Source organism: Nerophis ophidion, linkage group LG18 (assembly GCF_033978795.1).
Source record: "Nerophis ophidion isolate RoL-2023_Sa linkage group LG18, RoL_Noph_v1.0, whole genome shotgun sequence".
Taxonomy (NCBI): domain Eukaryota; kingdom Metazoa; phylum Chordata; class Actinopteri; order Syngnathiformes; family Syngnathidae; genus Nerophis; species Nerophis ophidion.
Window position 1 is genome coordinate 40,202,307 of NC_084628.1, and position 17,821 is coordinate 40,220,127.

A 17,821-nucleotide genomic window follows, 5' to 3' on the forward strand; every position below is an offset into this window, starting at 1 on the left:
TGTTAGAACCACTATGGACTGGACTCTCACTATTATGTATGATCCACTATGGACTAGACTCTCACTATTAAGTTAGATCCTCTATGGACTGGACTCACTCTATTATGTTAGATCCACTATGGACTGGACTCTCACTATTATGTTAGATCCACTATGGACTGGACTCTCACTATTATGTTAGATCCACTATGGACTGGACTCTCACTATTATGTTAGATCCACTATGGACTGGACTCTCACTATTATGTTAGATCCACTATGGACTGGACTCTCACTATTATGTTAACATTGTCAACATTTTTTTAATCCTTTTTTCAATATTCACATTATGTTTATAGGGTCAGTAAATATGTATCTGGACACATGAGGACTTGGAATCTGACCATCCATCCATCCTTCCATTTTCTACCGCTTATTCCCTTTGGTGCCTATCTCAGCTACAATCGGGCGGAAGGTGGAGTACACCCTGGACAAGTCGCCACCTCATCGCAGGTGATCATATGACCAATGTATGATCCTGTAACTACTTGGAATTGGATCAATACCTAAATCTGTTGTACCACTGTAATGATACCAAGTACAGGAGCGTATCTAGTCGATACTACTATGATTATATCGATATTTTTTATCATCAACATTTTTTTAAATCATTTTTTAAATTTTCTTGTTATGTTTATAAAGTCAGTAAATACGTCCCTGGACACATGAGGACTTTGAATATGACCAATGTATGATCCTGTATCAACTTGGTATCGGATCGATACCTAAATATGTAGTATCATCCCTAAACTAATGTAAAGTATCAAAGTAGAGAAGAATAAGTGATTATTACATTTTAACAGACGTGTAGATAGAACATGTTGAAACAGAAAATAAGCAGTAAATTAACAAGCGGATTAATAATTCATTTTTCACAGTTTGTCCCTCATAATAATAGGTGTATAAATGACACAATGTGTTAATTAGGAGTCTTTGTTTGTTTACTTACTACTAAAAGACAAGTTGTTTAGTACGTTCAACATTTTATTTAAGGACTAAATTGCAATAATAAACATTTGTTTGAATTTACCATAAGATTTTTTTAATTAAAAAGAAAATAAAGCCAATAATGCCATTTTTTTTTTGTGGTCCGCTTTATTTAGAAAGGTATTATTTTGGTACCGGTACCAACATATTGGTATGGTCACAACCGTACTCCCGATTTAAAACTCAATAATGTTGCTGTAATGAACATTTTTGAAGATATTAACAACCCGCATGCAGGACTTTGGCCTCCAGCTCCTCTCAACAGATCTTCCTTCCAAATTCCCTAGAAGTGCATCCAGCTGCCATGGCGTCTCCCGTGAAGGAGGAGTAAACCACAAAAAGCGGTGTTAATTATAAAGTGGTTTTTAATGCCGCTCGTACACGAGCAAACACGCTGATATGCTGCAGGTGAGAGAGCCAGGCAACCACCAAAGAACATGTCCATGCCACTTTTGCAAGAGATCAACAGATTTTTGTCTTTGCCTCCGGGATATTTCAAGCGTAATTATTCTCCTCTTATCTTATTCAATATAGTCGGGCACTGACTTAAGAGCAGCCAGGCTCTTGTGTAAGACTCAGTCACAATAACAGAAACTCACCAAGCCACACAGTTGTTTGGTCTTTCTTTCACAATGTTTAGGGCCGGTTATTGGAAGTCATTTTGGGTGCGAAACGACCGAAAAATGCAAAACTGTGCAGAACTAGATATTTTGTATGGAAAAACTTAAGGAGAGAAAAGTGCACACAAACAGGAAGAAGAAGTGTTAAACTGCATAAGCAAGCATAATAGTGAGAGTCCAGTCCATAGTGGATCTAACATAATAGTAAGAGTCCAGTCCATAGTGGGTCTAACATAATAGTGAGAGTCCAGTCTATAGTGGATCTAACATAATAGTGAGAGTCCAGTCCATAGTGGATCTAATATAATAGTGTGAGAGTCCAGTCCATAGTGGATCTAACATAATAGTGAGAGTCCAGTCCATAGTGGATCTAACATAATAGTGACAGTCCAGTCCATAGTGGATCTAACAAAATAGTGAGAGTCCAGTCCATAGTGGATCTAACATAATAGTGAGAGTCCAGTCCATAGTGGATCTAGCATAATAGTGAGAGTCCAGTCCATAGTGGGTCTAACATAATAGAGTGAGAGTCCAGTCCATAGTGGATCTAACATTATAGTGTGAGAGTCCAGTCCATAGTGGATCTAACATAATAGTGAGAGAGTCCAGGCCGTAGTGGATCTAACATAATAGTGTGAGAGTCCAGTCCATAGTGGATCTAACATAATAGTGTGAGAGTCCAGTCCATAGTGGATCTAACATAATAGTGTAGGAGTCCAGTCCATAGTGGGTCTAACATAATAGTGAGAGTCCAGTCCATAGTGGATCCAACATAATAATGAGAGTCCAGTCCATAGTGGGTCTAACATAATAGTGAGAGTCCAGTCCATAGTGGATCTAACATAATAGTGAGAGTCCAGTCCATAGTGGATCTAATATAATAGTGAGAGTCCAGTCCATAGTGGATCTAACATAATAGTGAGAGTCCAGTCCATAGTGGATCTAACATAATAGTGAGAGTCCAGTCCATAGTGGATCTAACATAATAGTGTGACAGTCCAGTCCATAGTGGATCTAACATAATAGTGAGAGTCCAGTCCATAGTGGATCCAACATAATTGTGAGAGTCCAGTCCATAGTGGATCTAAAAAAATATTGAGAGTCCAGTCCGTAGTGGATCTAACATAATAGTGAGAGTCCAGTCCATAGTGGATCTAACATAATAGTGTGAGAGTCCAGTCCATAGTGGATCTAACATAATAGTGAGACTCCAGTCCATAGTGGACTAGCAGGAGGTCATATTGAGTGGAGACCCGTCAGCATTGCAGAGATGTCCCCAACTGATGTACAGATGAGTGGTCCATCCTGGGTTTTGACTTTGGACAGCTAGCAACTCATCTGTGATTACTGCATCTGTGCCCCCCCGTCTCCACGTAGGGGAGGGGGCTTAAAATACATTTTTTATAAATGGCTGCAATGTTTCTTTTGCCACAAAGTTTCTGCATTGTTCATATTCTTGATAATAATAAGTACAGAATGGTCGAGTATTTTTAAACCTCTTTAAGAGGCATTTTTTTTAAGAGGTTTGGGGAAATCCCTTAAAGTGGTGACTGAAATATATCCACTGGCAGGAAACCCCGACCACATTTCTGTTTGAAATAGTAATCTGAAGACATGAAATCATCACGGTCTAAATGTCAGCAGTTCTAACACTAAATGAGGATTCTTGCTTCAGAGACAAATGAAGCGCTCACTACGCTCTGTGGAGTTTTTTTTTTCAACGTTTACAAAACAGATTGCTTTAGAATCCGACTGTTTTTTCCTGGTTTCATCAGAGTGAGTTGGGAGAAAATGCAGACTGTCGTTGCCCTCTGGCTCAAAACCGAGGGTGACGTTTGTAAAATAACACTTGACCGCTGACTGATTTCATTTGGCACAGACCCCCAGTTCTGAGGAAAAAAGAATGAGACAGAAAACTTGTTGACACTACCCTTGTTGTTGTTGTCTTAACCCCAGCTGGGCGACCGACTGCAGTTGGCAGTAAAACTGACATCAAAGAGGATTGAAGCTCGGGATATTTGATTGAATGGTTGAGCTTCAAATTCTGTTCATCACTGAGCACCCATCCTGATAACTGAGTCCAAAGCAACTCTATGAATGATCAATCAATCAATCAATATTTATTTATATAGGCCTAAATCACAAATGTCTCAAAGGACGGTACAAACCATTACGACTACGACATCCTTGGAAGAACCCACAAAAGGGCGAGGAAAACTCACATCCAGTGGGACGCCAGTGACAATGCTAACTATGAGAAACCTTGGAGAGGACCTCAGAAGTGGGCAACCCCCCACCCCTGAAGGGGACCGAAAGCAATGGATGTGGAGCGGGTCTAACATGATACCGTGAAAGTTCAATCCATAGTGGCTCCAACACAGCCGCGAGAGTTCAGTTCAAAGCGGATCCAAGACAGCAGCCAGAGTCCCGTCCACAGGAAACCATCCCAAGCGCAGGCGGATCAGCAGCGTAGAGATGTCCCCAACCGATACACAGGCGAGCGGTCCATCCTGGGTCCCGACTCTGGACAGCCAGTACTTCATCCATGGTCATCGGACCGGACCCCCTCCACAAGGGAGGGGGGGACATAGGATATTATGGAGCAGACCTGGGAAGATGAAGGCCCCGGGGGCCACATGCGGCCCTTGGATATTTCGGGGTGTCTGGAACAGATTTAATTGGATGTACATGGATTCTTTTGAGGAAAATATTTTCTTACGATTCGGTTTTCAACGGGCCCTTTGAAATGGATTGATTGACAAGAACAAAAAAGCCAACAAACCAAACCAAAAACGTGGGTGAGGATTAGTGAGCGTGAATTGTGCGTCGTAAAGCCAAGTTGGGGATGGCGTGGCGAAGGTTGGGAGAGTGGCCGTGCCAGCAACCTGAGGGTTCCTGGTTCGATCCCCATGTTTTGATCCGATGCCCGGCTCATACCATATTGTTGCTTTGTTCCTTTTTTATATCTAGTTTGACCTCCTTATTTCCTGTGTTTAATCCGTTACCATGGTTGCTCATTAGTTTTCACCTGCCCCTTGTTTTCCACGCACACCTGTTCCTCTTGATGACTGCCTTATTTAAGCCTGCCCCTTTTGTTATTTCGTCCTCGGTTCCTAAATTTGCTTACACGCAACAAGTGACGACTGCTATTCATTGTTTTCCTCTCGCTAGCTTTCACGCTACGCCTAGTTTTTCCTTAGCTCTCATGCTAGTAATAATAATAATAATAATAATGGATTAGATGTATATCGCGCTTTTCTATTGTTAGATACTCAAAGCGCTCACAGAGAAGTGGGAACCCATCATTCATTCACACCTGGTGGTGGTAAGCTACATCAGACTGACGGAAGCGTGGCTGCCAGTTTGCGCCTACGGCCCCTCCGACCACCACCTATCAATCATTCATCATCCATTCACCAGTGTGAGCGGCACCGGGGGCAAGGGTGAAGTGTCCCGCCCAAGGACACAACGGCAGCGATTTGGATGTCAATAGGTGGGAAGCGAACCTGCAACCCTCAGGTTTCCGGCACGGCCGCTCTACCCACTACGCCATGCCGCCCCCTAGTAGCTTTTATCTTGCTCTTTGTGCCTTCGTGCCAAGTGTAGTGTTTCTGTTCGTTTCCCTAGCTCTCATGCTAGCGCCATGTGTTTCCCTTATCAGCCTAGCACCAGTGTTTTTTTTTTCGAGCCTGTTTTATCAGTTAAATAAAGCTTTATTTTCTGACAATTCGCTGTGTTCTTGCCCGACGCATCCACGGAAGAACAAATCCGGCACCCCACCTTCTACCAACCTCGTCACGTCCGTCACCCTTGCTCCTGATGGTGGTTAGGGACCTTGCACGGCAGCTTTGAGTACCTTGAAGGCAGGAAAGTAGTATATATATATATATAAGCCATTTACCATTTAGTAGATAATGACTTAAAGCACTATTATTAGAAGGTGATGGAATTACACACTAAAGAGACAGTAAGACCTCCACTCGGGACAGGAAGTTGCCAGCCTTCTCTGAGATGACCTCAACTTCCTTTCTGCAACGTGCACTCCAGGCGACCCTAACACCCCCCCTCCCCCGTCACCCCGCGACCTTCCTTCCGACGGGGTATGGCACAAACACACCGCCGTGCCAGCTGGCGCGGGACGCGAAAGCCTTCTCGGAGAAAAAGAAAAATCACACTTAAATTGTATGGAAAAACAATATGGCCTTCCTGGCACGGGGGGATGGAATGCTGAAGCCTTTAGCAGACACAACACAGTCACAAATTCATATATCAATATTTCCTCGGCGAGGCCACGCTCAAGTACCCCCCCCCCCTCTCACTTCCCAGCCTCCGCCCATCCAGAACAAATTGTGGCAGTAATTTTCCTCTCACAGAGTTTTATGAGGCGTAATGTGAAGCACCTGTAGCCACAAGAGGGGCCACAAAGGACACACACACACACACACACACACACACACACACACACACACACACACACACACACACTTATATATATATATTAAAAAACTAAAATTTGGGCAATTTTATAGAAAAAGTCATATTTTACCCATCAAAAGTCACAATTTTACAAAAAAAAAATTAAAATGTTGGCAATATTATAATAATAATTGGAATATATATATATATATATATATATATATATATATATACAATTTTACAAAAAAAAAATTAAAATGTTGGCAATATTATAATAATAATTGGAATATATATATATATATATATATATATATATATATATATATATATTCCAATTATTATTATATATATTATTATAATATTGCCAACATTTTAATTTTTTTTTGTAAAATTGTATATATATATATATATATATATATATATATTCCAATTATTATTATAATATTGCCAACATTTAAATTTTTTTTTGTAAAATTGTGACTTTTGATGGGTAAAATATGACTTTTTCTATAAAATTGCCCAAATTTTAGTTTTTTAATATATATATATATATATATATATATATATATATATATTAGGGGTGGGCAAATTAATGCGTTAATTACGCGTTAACTCATCAATCTATTAACGCCGACAATTATTTTATCGCACATTTGCGTATGTTGTTTACATGCTTTTATTTTGTTAACGCCTTTTCTTAACAAGATGGCATCTCCCGGATGTACTTTGTCGTCGAGGGGCTCTTGGTAAAGATGGAACATTTGGCAAAAAATACCGGACAATTCTACAAATTTCATGACTGGCTTACAGCGTGGTCACTCCGGGATCACTTACGACCGCCAGACAATTCTGGATGTGGATAGATCGGGCCGTTTTAGACTGAATGACGCGTGCTTGCTAGACCGGCTAGCTAGCATGGAAATACTTTGCCGGCTTGTGAAGCAGCGGAGTATATGTGTTGTCTGTCTATTTCTGAATAATGCAGACCAGGAGTGTTGGCTGAGTTCTTAACGTTTGTTTTCAGAGCGTGCATATCACAACATACAAGATGCCGTCATGGCGACACACAACCTATACCGGGCTACCGCGCATGCTCGTCACTCCTGTTGCATGCTGGGTAGGGTAGTTCTTTTTTTCCCTGGCTCATAACATCACAATATAGTACCATGTATATGCGTTCAGTTTATCAAAGCACCAAGCAAACAATTGGAAAATTCCCATCATATCAATTCCTAGATATGGTCAAAATTATTTTAAGTGCACTATGCAGAATAAACACAACATTATTAATATTGCCACTATGGATAATTTGATCAAAAATTCCCTAAAACAGCCCACTACCTATAATATAGGTTTTTTAAACATAAGATCTCTGATAAAAAAAAATGTTTCTGCTGTTACCTCAGAAATTGCCTGTTCAGATGTTATGATTGTGGCTCAGAGATTTGTATGTAGATTATATTTATTTTCCATAACAAACAGGATAACTTAAATACCCTGGCAGTGGCAATAAGCTTAAATGTTTGTATTTACATTTTTTGAGTTGATTTTCATAAAATATGCTATTCAACTGCTACTGTTTAACAAGGACTGATTTAAATTGTGTTTGCACAACAAATGTTTTGGCGCTTTTGTTCATGTGGGAGAATATTCCAATAAAGGTGCACTACACACTACTTTTGAATTCATTATTGGGCTTTGCGTATACAATGCAGTTATCGCGATTAATCTGAGAAATAGTGCGATTAACTTCGATTAAAATTTTTAATCGTTGCCCAGCCCTAATATATATATATATATATATATATATATATATATATATATATATATATATATATATATATATATATATATATCCATCCATCCATCTTCTACCACTTTGGGGTCGCGGGGGGTGCTGCGTTCGAACAGAAGGCGGGGTACACCCTGGACAAGTTGCCACCTCATCACACGGCCAACACAGACAGACAGACAACATTCACAGTACCCGGAGGGAACCCACACAGTCACGGGGAAAACATGCAAACTCCACACAGAACGACCCTGAGCCCGGGATTGAACACATGACTACTCAGGACCTTTGTATTGTGAGGCACATGCACTAACCCAGGGGTCGGGAACCTTTTTGGCTGAGAGAGCCAAAAAGCCAAATATTTTAAAATGTATGTCCGTAAGAGCCATATAATTTTTTTTTAACACCGAACACAACTAAACGCTTGCATTTTTAAGTAAGACCAACATTTCTAGAGTATAATAGGTCTCTTATTCTTTGAAATAACATTGCTATTGGAGGGGGCGTGGCCCGCGGGCCTGCAGTGAAATGGAGTGTGCCAGGACCGGCCTGGAAACCAGCGAGAGCTGCGTAGATGGCCTCTAATAACCTGTCGCTCTGTTATAAGCAGCAGCCGGGAGGAGAGACGGGGTTGGGGTTGGGGCTGGAGCCAGAGCGCGAGGGAGAACGAAAGAGAAAAATACAATTGCTGGAAAGCAACTGAGACACTTATTGAAAAATAAAACAATAGCGTAACCCTGAAACGGGCTCTCATATCGGGGCTTGGTGGTCTGAAGAACCCCCAGGAGGACAAGCCCCACACTAACCTCTAATAAATAAATAACTTCTTAATGCAACTTCCTGAACAGGTGCGGTGGTAAATGGATGGATGTACTAAAAATGCATGAGAATGTTTTATGTTTTGAACATTATTTTTAACACTTATTACAAGTGGAATTATTCATTACTTATCATGTTAAGCAATGTCAGCTCAGATTTATATATATATATATATATATATATATATATATATATATATATATATATATATATATATGTATCTAAGCTGCGAAAATTTGCTGTACAGTATGTGCTATTCTTAGGAACACTAATACAAAACCTCACAATAATGTCTGATTAAAAGCTAAAAACGTTATGACAGACACTCTTAAAAGGGAACATTATCACAATTTCAGAAGGGTTAAAACCAATAAAAATCAGTTCCCAGTGGCTTCTTTTATTTTTCAAAGTTTTTTTCTAAATTTTACATCTCCCGGAATATCCCTAAAAAACGCTTCAAAGTGCTTGATTTTCGCTATTTGCGATGCCACTGTCCATTTCCCTGTGACGTCACATAGCGATTCCAATACAAACAATGGCTAATAGCCCAGCAAGATATAGCGACATTAGCTCGGATTCAGACTCGGATTTCAGCGGCTTAAGCGATTCAACAGATTTAGCATGTATTGAAACAGATGGTTGGAGTATGGAGGCAGATAGCAAAACCGAAATTGAAGAAGAAACTGAAGCTATTGACGCTCATTGGCCATGCTAACGCTATTCTGCGTTAGCATCGCCGGTAAAATGTACAGATTAACCAATCAGGACTTTCGCATTGACACTGGATCAATAATTCAATAACAACAACACTCACTTTTGTGATTTCGTTGACTTTATCGTTGGGAATGCATCTGCTTTGAGTGTCGCAGGATATCCAGACATTCTTGCCATCTACGTCGTAGCATCGCCGGTAAAAACCAAACGACGGACTTTCGCATCTCTTGACACTGGTGCAACTTAAATCCGTCGATTGGTATGTGTTTGTTTGGCATTAAATGTGGATGGAGGGAAAGGCTGGATGTAAATATAGCTACAAATGTGGCATAATGCACACAGCTAGTCTAAATAGCATGTTAGCATCGATTAGCATGCCGTGCTAATCGATGCACATTCTACGTAAATCAACTTGAATTCGTCCCTAATCGTGTTGTAACGACAAACAATGGAAAAAAACGGAAAATAACAGAGCTGATTCGACTCGATGTGGCGTCACCTTCTCACGTCGTCGCTGAGAGAGCGAAAAACAGAAAGGCGTTTGATTCGCCAAAATTCACCCATTTAGAGTTCGGAAATCGGTTAAAAAAATATACGGTCTTTTTTCTGCAACATCAAGGTATATTATGACGCTTACATAAGTCTGGTGATAATGTTCCCCTTTAAAAAAGGGAATATATATTTTTTTCTTTTTGTTTTAACTGAATGAGACACCCAGAATGTAGATGAAAATAAAGAATGTGGGATTTACAATATTAACTATGAAGGATAAAACACTGAATATTGACAACAAATGAACGTCACACCCTCCCTCCATCCACATATTTTACAATCAAGCGAAACACAACAAAAATGCAACTAACAGTGAAATATGAATATGACGGTTAAAAACAAACACACCTACAATCTGATATATCTGAAACATCTCTAAGTTTTACAAGTTTGCTGTAAAAAAATCCCTCCACGTTTGTCCCTGACACACACATTTCAGGCTCTGGAAACACTCTGTGGAAACACTCCCCACCCACACTGCTTGTTGCCTCGTCTGAGCTAACTTACATTAACATAGTGACTAATTAGATGACCATAGTAACTCATTAGATGACCATAGTAACTCATTAGATGACCATAGTAACTCATTAGATGACCATAGTAACTCATTAGATGACCATAGTAACTAATTAGATGACCATAGTAATTCATTAGATGACCATAGTAACTAATTAGATGACCATAGTAATTCATTAGATGACCATAGTAATTCATTAGATGACCATAGTAACTCATTAGATGACCATAGTAACGCATTAGATGACCATAGCAACTCATTAGATGACCATAGCGACTCATTAGATGAGCATAGTAATTCATTAGATGACCATAGTAACTAATTAGATGACCATAGTGACTAATTAGATGGCCATAGAAACTCATTAGATGGCCATAGTGACTAATTAGATGACCATAGTAACTCATTAGATGGCCATAGTGACTAATTAGATGACCATAGTAACTCATTAGATGACCATAGTAACTTATTAGATGACCATAGTAACTAATTAGATGACCATAGTAACTCATTAGATGACCATAGTAACTCATTAGATGACCATAGTAACTTATTAGATGACCATAGTAACTCATTAGATGACCATAGTAACTCATTAGATGACCATAGTAACTAATTAGATGACCATAGTAACTCATTAGGTGACCATAGTAATTCATTAGATGACCATAGTAATTCATTAGATGACCATAGTAACTCATTAGGTGACCATAGTAACTCATTAGATGACCATAGTAACTAATTAAATGACCATAGTAACTAATTAGATGACCATAGTAACTCATTATATGACCATAATAACTAACTAGATGACCATAGTAACTCATTAGATGACCATAGTAACTAATTAGATGACCATAGTAATTCATTAGATGACCAAAGTAATTAATTAGATGACCATAGTAACTCATTAGATGACCATAGTAACTCATTAGATGACCATAGTAACTCATTAGATGACCATAGTAATTCATTATATGACCATAATAACTAATTAGATGACCATAGTAACTCATTAGATGACCAAAGTAATTCATTATATGACCATAGTAATTCATTATATGACCATAGTAATTCAATCAATCAATCAATCAATGTTTACTTATATAGCCCTAAATCACTAGTGTCTCAAAGGGCTGCACAAACCACCACGACATCCTCGGTAGGCCCACATAAGGGCAAGGAAAACTCACACCCAGTGGGACATCGGTGACAATAATGATCCAGTGGGACGTCTGTGACAATAATGATTATGAGAACCTTAGAGAGGAGGAAAGCAATGGATGTCGAGCGGGTCTAACATGATACTGTGAAAGTTCAATCCACAATGGATCCAACACTGTCGCGAGAGTCCAGTCCAAAGCGGGTCCAACTCAGCAGCGAGAGTCCCGTTCACAGCGGAACCAGCAGGAAACCATCCCAAGCGGAGGCGGATCAGCAGCGCAGAGATGTCGAGGCGGATCAGCAGCGCAGAGATGTCCCCAGCCGATACACAGGCAAGCAGTACATGGCCACCGGATCGGACCGGACCCCCTCCACAGGGGAGAGTGGGACATAGAAGAAAAAGAAAAGAAACAGCAGATCAACTGGTCTAAAAAGGGAGTCTATTTAAAGGCTACAGTATACAAATGAGTTTTAAGGTGAGACTTAAATGCTTCTACTGAGGTGGCATCTCGAACTGTTACCGGGAGGGCATTCCAGAGTACTGGAGCCCGAACGGAAAACGCTCTATAGCCCGCAGACTTTTTTTGGGCTTTGGGAATCACTAACAAGCCGGAATCCTTTGAACGCAGATTTCTTGCCGGGACATATGGTACAATACAATCGGCAAGATAGGATGGAGCTAGACCGTGTAGTATTTTATACGTAAGTAGTAAAACCTTAAAGTCACATCTTAAGTGCACAGGAAGCCAGTGCAGGTGAGCCAGTACAGGCGTAATGTGATCAAACTTTCTTGTTCTTGTCAAAAGTCTAGCAGCCGCATTTTGTACCAACTGTAATCTTTTAATGCTAGACATGGGGAGACCCGAAAATAATACGTTACAGTAGTCGAGGCGAGACGTAACAAACGCATGGATAATGATCTCAGCGTCCTTAGTGGACAGAATGGAGCGAATTTTAGCGATATTACGGAGATGAAAGAAGGCCGTTTTAGTAACGCTTTTAATGTGTGCCTCAAAGGAGAGAGTTGGGTCGAAGATAATACCCAGATTCTTTACCGTGTCGCCTTGTTTAATTGTTTGGTTGTCAAATGTTAGAGTTGTATTATTAAATAGAGTTCGGTGTCTAGCAGGACCGATAATCAGCATTTCCGTTTTTTTGGCATTGAGTTGCAAAAAGTTAGCGGACATCCATTGTTTAATTTCATTAAGACACGCCTCCAGCTGACTACAATCCGGCGTGTTGGTCAGCTTTAGGGGCATGTAGAGTTGTCATCAGCATAACAGTGAAAGCTAACACCGTATTTGCGTATGATGTCACCTAGCGGCAGCATGTAGATGCTGAAGAGTGCAGGGCCAAGGACCGAGCCCTGGGGAACTCCACACGTTACCTTAACGTAGTCCGAGGTCACATTGTTATGGGAGACACACTGCATCCTATCAGTAAGATAAGAGTTAAACCAAGACAGGGCTAAGTCTGACATACCAATTCGTGTTTTGATACGTTCTAATAAAATATTATGATCGACGGTATCGAAAGCAGCGCTAAGATCGAGGAGCAGCAACATAGATGACGCATCAGAATCCATCGTTAGCAATAGATCATTAGTCATTTTTGCGAGGGCTGTCTCCGTCGAGTGATTTGCCCTGAAACCGGATTGAAAGGTTTCACATAGATTGTTAGACGCTAAGTGTTCATTTAACTGCTCCGCAACAATTTTTTCGAGGATTTTTGAAATAAAGGGAAGGTGAGACACCGGTCGGTAGTTTACCATGAGGTCAGGATCGAGGTTAGGTCTTTTAAGAAGAGGATGAATAACCGCTTTTTTGAATGCTAGGGGAACAGTGCCCGAGGAAAGTGATAAGTTTATAATATTTAGCACTGATGGACCTAATAATACAAAGAGCTCCTTGATCAGTTTCCCAGGAAGAGGGTCAAGTAAACATGTTGTTTGTTTTATTCCATTTACACGTTGTAACAATTCCTCTAATGTTATTTCCTCAAAACGAGAGAAACTATTTTGGAGGGCAGTATCCGCCGTATATACAATCGTGTCAGTGTTAATAGAACCCCGTTGTAGCTGGGACGCATTGTCTTTAATCTCCTTTCTAATGACTTCAATTTTCTTACTAAAGAATTGCATAAAGTCATCAGCTGAGTGGGTGGAGCTACTGGAAGGAGTCCCTTGTTGGGTAAGCGATGCTACCGTACTAAACAAAAATTTAGGATCGTTTTTATTACGGTGGATGAGATTTGAGTAATAATTAGCTTTAGCTAAGGTAAGCATGCGTTTATAAGTTATTAAACCATCACTAAATGCTTGATGGTGCACCTCAAGTTTAGTCGTGCGCCATTTGCGTTCCAGCTTTCTGCATAATAATTTCTGAGCTCTAGTTTCTTCTGTAAACCACGGGGTGCGCTTTTTTGGAGCCTTTTTTAACTTTAGCGGTGCTATGTTATCAATGGTTTCGCGCAGGGCGTCGTTAAAGTTGTTAGTGAGGTTATCAATAGAGCCCACATACTTTGGGAATGGTGCCATTACCGAGGGCAGTAGGTCAGCAAGAGTTGTCGTTGTGGCCGTATTAATGTTGCGGCTGCTATAGCAGTTATTATTATTATTAGTTTGACGAACATGCGTCTGAACCTCGAATTTTATAAGGTAATGATCGGACAATACTTTAGTATACGGGAGTATCGTAACTTTGGAAGCGGTGATACCCCTGACAAGCACTAGGTCTATCGTATTACCGTTGCGATGCGTGGGTTCATTTATTATTTGTGTGAGACCACAGCTATCAATTATAGTCTGGAGCGCTACGCACGGTGGGTCCGATGGGGTATTCATATGGATATTAAAGTCCCCCATTATGATTATATTATCGGCGTGTGTCACTAGATCAGCAACGAACTCTGAGAATTCATTGATAAAGTCCGAACAGGGCCCTGGGGGGCGGTAGATAACAGCCAGGTGTAGAGGCAGCGGTGTGACAGACCTCATAGTAAGCACCTCAAACGATTTATATTTATTATTTATGTTAGGACTAAGGTTAAAGTTTTCGTTGTATATTAGTGCGACCCCCCCACCCCTTTTAAGCGGACGGGCAATATGCGCATGTGTAAAGTTAGGAGGACATGCCTCATTTAGCGCAAAAAAGTCGTTTGGTTTAAGCCAGGTTTCACTGAGACCGATGACGTTAAGATTGTTGTCTCTGATAATATCATTAACTAACAACGTTTTGGGAGACAATGATCTTATGTTTAAAAAACCTATATTATAGGTAGCGGGCTGTTTTAGGGAATTTTTGATCAAATTATCCGTAGTAGCAATATTAATAATGTTGTGTTTATTATGCCCAGTGCATTCAGTATAATTACGACCATATCTAGGAATTGATACGACGGGAATGTTCCGATTGTTTGTTTGTTGCTTTGATAAACTGCACGCATCATGGTTAGCCACCTCAGTAACGGGGATTTTCCGATTGTTTGTTTGTTGCTTTGATAAACTGCACGCATCATAGTTAGCCACCTCAGTAAAACACTTGTCCAACTCTGAAACACTCAAAGCAGAAAAAACTTGTTCTAATTTAACTGACTCCTTACCCAGACCAGTAGTCGCGCATTTTCCATCTAAATCCGTCTTCGGGATGGAGGAAAGTGGTGTTCTGTGGGGATTAGCCTTCTGCTTTGTTTTTAGCCCCGCTCGACATCCGCGTTTCCGATCACACCGCTGGCGTCTGCTCCGTAGACGGCCCCCGCTGCTACTAGACTCCCCTGCTTCACAGGCCGCTGGACGTAGCCGCCGACGAATCCCCATGCTAGTTAGCATGTTTAGCACGCCCGCGTCTATCAGTCCAAAACGGCCCAATATGTCCATATCCAGAAGTGTCTGGCGGTCGTACGTGATCACGGAGTGACCACGATGCGAGCCAGCCATGAAGTCTGCAGAACTGTCCGGCATTTCCGCCAAATGTTCCATCTTTAGCAAGAGCACCGCAGTGTCGCAGCCCGTCCGGGCGCCGCCATCTTGTGCACTCATTCATTATATGACCATAGTAATTCATTATATGACCATAATAACTAATTAGATGACCATAGTAACTCATTAGATGACCAAAGTAATTCATTATATGACCATAGTAATTCATTATATGACCATAGTAATTCATTATATGACCATAGTAACTCATTAGATGACCATAGTAACTCATTAGATGACCATAGTAACTTATTAGATGACCATAGTAACTCATTAGATGACCATAGTAACTCATTAGGTGACCATAGTAACTCATTAGATGAACATAGTAACTCATTAGATGACCATAGTAACTCATTAGGTGACCATAGTAACTCATTAGATGACCATAGTAACTCATTAGGTGACCATAGTAACTCATTAGATGACCATAGTAACTCATTAGATGATCATAGTAACTAGTATATGACGCAGATTCCAAGCATGTAAAGACTTAGTATAGTTGAGGACTTAGGGTCATTAGAAAAGATGAGTGCACATCATAATGACAGCTACCCTTTACATCTTAAACATCTAAAAAAATTATTTGGGAATGTCCGGCGGTCCAGATTGAAAAGATTAACGGGCCGCATGTGGCCCCCGGGGCCTTCATCTGCCCAGGCCTGGATTATACGCACTGACTGAACCGGCTGTGTTTGTGCAGGATGTTCCACACTGGGATTAGACAAATTCCACTAATTGTCAGAAATCAAGTGGCGTCATAGCGTGTGTGCATCGTGAAAAACCGTGACGAGAACCAAATGAGAACCTTCTGAGGGAACCTTGTGGCTTTTTTCCTTTGAGACGGAAGACTTTGCATATTTGGAATGACCGAGCAGCAGGTGCATGAATTCTCAATGAAGTCATACTTTTAGATGACTTGCCATACATGTGTTACAGATATCTGCACGCACTCATTCCCTTACTTATCAGCTGCTTTTTGGATGGATTGGCACACATTTCAGGGCTGACATGAATGTTTCCTCCAGGGTCCGATGTAGCCGGCAGTCCAACGGCTCGAATAAATGATCATTTTAAAGATTTCCATTGGTATAAAATTGTTGCAATATGAGGTATGAGGGGATAACAACACTTGAGAGCCAATACTAGAGTCTACCTGACAAAGATACTGTACTTATTAAAAGACACATCAAAGGCGTCATATTATGACATTTAAAAGACTTTGTTGTCGTTTACATAACATGTAGAGAAGCCATAGAGCGTTTTCTATTGGGGCTCCAATACTCTGGAATGTTCTAGCAGTAACAGTTAGAGATGCTACCTCAGTAGAAGCATTTAAGTCCCATCTTAAAACTCATTTGTATACTCTAGCCTTTAAATACACCCCCTTTTAGACCAGTTGATCTGCCGTTTCTTTTCTGTCGGTGGACCACTCATCTGTGCATCAGTTGGGGACGTCTCTGCACTGCTGACCTGTCTCCACTCAAGATGATCTCCTGCTGGCCCCACTATGGACTGGACTCTCACACTATTATGTTAGATCCACTATGGACTGGACTCTCACAGTATTATGTTAGATCCACTATGGACTGGATTCTCACTATTATGTTAAATCCACTATGGACTGGACTTTCACAATATTATGTTAGATCCACTATGGACTGGACTCTCTATTATTTTAGATCCACTATGGACTGGACTCTCACATCATAATGTTAGATCCACTTTTGACTGGACTGTCACTATTATGTTACATCCACTATGGACTGGACTCTCACACTATTATGTTAGATCCACTATGGACTGGACTCACTATTATGTTAGATCAACAATGGACTGGACTCTCACTATTATGTTAGATCCACTATGGACTGGACTCACTATTATCTTGGATCCACTATGGACTGGACTCTCACTATTATGTTAGATCCACTATGGACTGGACTGTCACTATTATGTTAGATCCACTATGGACTGGACTCACTATTATGTTAGATCCACTATGGACTGGACTCTCACTATTATGTTAGATCCACTATGGACTGGACTCACACTATTATGTTAAATCCACTATGGACTAGACTCTCACAGTATTATGTTAGATCCACTATGGACTGGACTCTCACTATTATGTTAAATCCACTATGGACTGGAATTTCACAATATTATGTTAGATCCACTATGGACTGGACTCACTATTATTTTAGATCCACTATGGACTGGAC

General features: G+C 40.5%; 2 long non-coding RNA genes across 2 annotated transcripts in view; one reads left to right on the plus strand and one right to left on the minus strand.

The window, feature by feature from the left end:
* Positions 1-17,821, minus strand: part of LOC133537197 (uncharacterized) — a 61,248-nt gene that overhangs the window by 23,850 nt on the left and 19,577 nt on the right. The window lies entirely within an intron of this gene.
* LOC133537195 (uncharacterized) overlaps positions 1-17,821 on the plus strand; it is a 75,281-nt gene that overhangs the window by 15,881 nt on the left and 41,579 nt on the right. Inside the window, exon 3 of the long non-coding RNA XR_009802615.1 lies at positions 339-492. This is a non-coding gene — a long non-coding RNA (uncharacterized LOC133537195). The remainder of the gene's footprint in view (positions 1-338; positions 493-17,821) is intronic.